Here is a 5,300-nt window from a genome sequence, read left to right on the forward strand (position 1 = left end):
TTTTTTTTTTGGTTTTTCTCCGGTACCGGGAACCGAACTCACAACCTTGCGCTTGCCAGGCAGGCGCTTTTGCCACTGAGCTAAATCCCCAGCCCCCCTTACTCTTGATTTATACTGCCAGCCTTATTAAATCTCAGTTTGGGTAAAGCAAACGTATTTCTTGATATTTTTTACAAACTTAGTGTGTCTACATGTTGTCTGAGTTTCACATTTAAATGATTGTAGCTGTGTAGCAAGTTCTAAACAATGGGAAAGGATATCTCTCTTCTTTACTTTTTAATTTGAGATTTGAAAAATATAATACTGTCCTTTATTTCTCAGAAGAGATTCTAGTAGATGTTTGTCAAATTTAGTTGTTTTTTTATAACTATAGTTGTATTAATCACATAATTTAAAGAATGTATAGCATATTTTTTCATCAAATCCAAGTCTGATACTCAGATCTTTTCCATTTTTACGTGTATGTATTATTTTTTCTCTTATAGATGTTGCAGACTTTTGAAAACTTTTTTGATACAATGTATAATAATTTTTAAAGTTAGTAAAATAAATGCTTAGTACTGTGGAAGACAATTTCTAAGTGTTAGTAATGTCCTTGCTGTGTAGTAATATGTGAGGAGACTTCTTTTTTTTCAACAAAACTACATATTGGCATAGAGTGAATGGTGAAGCAGAGGGGAACATGTTGTAGACTCCTCTCCAGGCAAATTTTAGAGGTATTTGCAAACATTTTAAACTTCAATTTTGTAATTAAATGTATTTTTGAAAACGTAGCGTTGTTTTTGTGGTATCTGTATTGTGGTATTGTTTTGTGGTATCGTATGGTGTTGAACTCAGGACCTCATGCTTGCCAGGCAGGCGTTGTGTTGCTGAGCTATACCCCTGGCAAAAATGTAGTTTCTTCCCTACAATATTCATTATAGTCACATGACCTAGGAACACTATTGTACTTTTGATTCTATTAATAGCAAAATATTTTTCTATTTTTACTATCAGCTAAAACCTGGTCCTTAACAGACATTTAGATTTTGTAGTATGTTTTGTGTGTGATGCCCTTTGAGATCAAAATGTTTGAGAGCTGTTTATTTATAATTTTTGTGCAGATTGTGCATCATATAGGTTCATTATATTGACAGTTTCAATGAATATTAAATCTATGAGAAATACTATGACTTTCTTCTAGTTAATGTTGTGTTTAGCAACATAGGTCACCCTGTCATTTTTCTCAAATTTTACATCTTGATTCTTTAATCATTCATGCATAGAGGTCTTATCTCTTTCATTTCAATCTTTATGTCACATTTCCTTTCTTGCCTTTTAGCACCAAACAGGAATTTTTGTTTCGTGTAACAGAACAGTGGAGATAGTGACTATATCTCCTTGACTTATATCTGATTTTGAAATAATTAATATACTATGTCTCCATTCATTGTCTCATTACTAGGTTTATGGTATATAATGTCAACTTACTAATTACATTTTGGTTTTTTTCTTCATTGGAAACTTTTAAGAAATAGTTAACAAAAACTGAATTTTAGACAACATGTTTATGTTAGTGTTCAAATAATCAGACTAGGTCTTCTTTGTTGTTTTCTTGTGATGTTTCACCATAAGTTTCTGATCTGAAGTCATCCTTTGATAAGATGAGTACATGCCACTTAATTATCATATAGTCACGTATGTGTCAAGGGTACCGCAGATTGAACCTATAACATCATGCAGGCCAGTGACCGATGCTACCACTTAGCTGTATGTCAAGATGGGAAGCTATTTTCTAGTATGTGATTTTACTTTAGTAGGTAATGTTTTATCTTTGGTTTGAAAGTATGCATGCATAACTGTAATGGGCCTTTATTTGCCATTTCTTTAAACATGTTGCCTGGATTTATGTAAAGATTGCATTAACCTAGTGAAATGAGCTACAGAGATTTCCTTACCCTTTTTTGACTATGAACATTGGAGACCATACTCATCTTGGTATATTATTTTTATTATAATGATTTTATTCATCTATGTTTTTAATACATAATAAATATATTTATCCTGGGAACTGGTACATATACATATGGCATATTGATCCATGTCTTAAGTTTCGGTGAATCACTTGAAAACCCACTGGGTGGTGAATCTATAAAGGAAAGTTTTTTGATTGCCTTCAGTTGCTTGCAAACTTATTTCATGAAAACTCCATTATCAGCTTTTTTGTTTAATTATGTTTTTCTGAGAGTTTATTAACTATCTAAATTCATTAAGTGATAATTCTTTTATATTTTTGATTTCTCTTAAAATATCCTTGATTACCCAGGTTCAGTTCTATGCATCTGTAATCCCAGCATTCAGGAGGCTGATACAAGAGGATCAAAAGTGGATGACAGCATGGGCCACATAGTGAGACCCTCCCTCAACATTTAATATATCCATATATTTATAATATTTTTCTCATTTCCATTGTGTTTTCCTGTTACCTCTTTCTTGATACTGCCTTATTTATTTTTTCTAATATATTGATTCCTGTTTTATTAGTGATTTATTGGACTCTAGTATGAAAGATTTGGATTTAGTATCTTTGTCTCATTTAATTTATCAATGTTTGAAGCAGATTAGTAACATGGTTTTAGCACTAAGAGCCTGAGGCCAGTGACTTTAAGCTGAGGTCTGCGTAGAAAAGCAAAAGAATAACTGTACGTCCTCTTGATACATCCTGGGCCACAGGCCTTCCTTGCTGTCAACTCTGTGCAGGTAGAGCACCTCTAGAAGGGCTGTTGACTGTGACAAGCTGCAGAGTGATGGAAAGCAGGCGTCTCTTGTGCAGATGGTTTTGGGGAGTTTTGCTTCCTAAAGTTCAGACTGGTCTCTGAAGCTTTTTCTGGAAAATGGTTGGTGTTTACATGCTGATTGTTGCTATAATCTGATCGTAATTTGTACATATTAGGAATGTTTATGAAGGGCATGTTTCAACACAGACTCATTTAGGTACCTTATTCAGGTCAGATATATTCAGTGGTTAGTATTATGTTTCTGTTGCTTGGATGAAGTACATCACCTATACAAATGAAGAATGTTAGAATGTCCAAGACCACCGAGACAGGCAAAGTTGAAGCAACAAGCTGAGTTTATTCAAATCTGGGTGTAGGCAGGCCAAAGGCAAAAACTTTGTTGGCCCCAGGGCTGGGCGTAGGTTAACTCTATAGGGCTGTTCAGGTACAGGAAGAGGGCTGGTGGAGAGGGGTGGGAAATTTTGTAAGTTTTAGGGTGGAGGTCATAGGGTGAAGGCAGATTCTGGAAAGCAAGGTTGTCTAGTTCTATCTGGGATATAAATGCTACAAAGAACATTCTCTTTCTTATTGCTCCAGAGCATATTTGAGAAAATTCTGGGGCTGGGGATTTAGCTCAGTAGCAAAGCGCCTGCCTGGCAAGCGCAAGGTCGTGAGTTCGGTCCCCGGTACCGGACAAAAACCAAAAAAAAAAAAGAAAATTCTGTAGATACTCATGCGCGTGTTTGCGGGCGTACAGACTGCACGTGTTTGACACCTTAATTTGCACCACCCGCCCTAGCGCACACTGAGCAGTAGTGTCTACTTGTTGGGACCTACTGACACTAGAGCTTTTAAAACTTGATTAATTTTACTGATCCATGGTGAAGCTCAGTTGCTTACTTTTCTGTTTCTGTCCTTTATGCCTGATTTCTTTTATGCACTTTTTCTTTGCCCTGTACAAGCTCTTTTCTATATTATTTACTCATATGCTCATACTTGTAACTAAGATTTTTTTTTATGTAATCCATTCTTTTTCTGTCCTAGGTACTTATATTATCATTTCTAGACATCAAAATTACTTCCTTAAATTTTCCATCTGCCCATTAATATTGGCTAGTATGTTCCTTAATGAGCAGAACTGCTGGTACATTTTTTGTATTTATTGCAAAGTCACCTTATCATTTTATGGGTTTAAAATTTTGGTTATGAAATTTAGGTCCTCACTATTAGGTCACAAAATTATTTTCTTGTACTTTCTTTTATATTTTAGTTTCATATTTTTGTCTGATATCTTTTTGGATTGAACCTTTGAAAGTGTGTGATGCGAAGATCATATTCACTTGGCCTATAAAATGAACACTTATATCACCAAAAGGAATATTCAGTCACCTCTTTCTTTTGATTTATACTGCTAGCCTTATCAAATGTGTTTTGAATACATTAGAAGTTTTTGAAAAATTCTTATAAATTAAATGTGTATTCAAATTTTCTTAGTTTCAGACTTAAATGACAGGAATGTATAACATCCCACAATGAGAGAGGTACCTCTCTCTGTTATTTTTTATTTGAATAATTGAACACTGTCATTTGTTTTGCTCAAGGATTTCTAGATCTTTGTGAAATTTATGCTTGATTTGCTGGTATTATAAATATAGTAATACTGGGGACATAACTTGAAAAGTGCAGCTTATCACATTATCATATGGAGTCTAAATTATTCTCCACTAAGACTCAGACCAGGGGCCGGGGATATAGCTCAGCAGCACCTGCTTGGCAAGCTTGAGGTTGTGAATTTGATTCCTGGTACAAAAAAAAAAAAAAAAAAAGACTCAGACTAGCTCCAATTTTATTGGTATGTATTATTTTCTCTTTAAAGATGTTGTAGATATTTAATGAATTCACATAGCATGTATTTTAGTATTTTTATAAAGTTGGATATATAAAAATGTATGGTTTTATAGAAGATTATTTCTCAGTGTCGATATGAGTGTTAGGTAAGAAGTTATTTTATACATCATGTTGGCCCAGACTGAATCAGAAAGCAGGGGGGAATGTCTAGCTGTCTCTTTTTAAAGTATATATTAGAAGTATTTAGAAAAACTTTAGATGAGGTATATTTTCTAATTAAATATAACTTTTAAAAATGTACTTTGTTTACTAAGATGTTGATCATATTGGCATATTATTGTAGTCAGGGTTTGCAAGGGAAACAATTTAATACAGGACACATAATTTATAAGATTATTTTAATATAGTCACCCAAAGAGTCAAGTTCAAAAGAGTACAGGAAATCTGTCCACACACTAAAGATTCAAAGAATGCAGCTGAGGGCCTGGATCCCATGGCAGTGTCCTGCATGCGTCCAGCTAAAGACCTAGAGCCCATAACAACACCACCCACGAGCCCATGACAGTGTCTCCAGGATCTGCACTAAGAAGGCTCCAAGGTCAGTGATATAAGCTAGAAAGTCTGTGCCAGTGGGATGAAGGACCCATGCCAGCAGGCTGAAGGATCTGCACTGGAGCCAGGAAGCAATGCTCAAAG

At 34.8% G+C, this 5,300-nt stretch overlaps 1 pseudogene; it reads left to right on the forward strand.

Moving 5' to 3' along the window:
* Positions 1-5,300, forward strand: part of LOC102004542 — an 88,058-nt pseudogene that overhangs the window by 60,232 nt on the left and 22,526 nt on the right.

Source organism: Chinchilla lanigera, unplaced genomic scaffold (assembly GCF_000276665.1).
Source record: "Chinchilla lanigera isolate Chin_1 unplaced genomic scaffold, ChiLan1.0 scaffold00206, whole genome shotgun sequence".
NCBI lineage: Eukaryota > Metazoa > Chordata > Mammalia > Rodentia > Chinchillidae > Chinchilla > Chinchilla lanigera.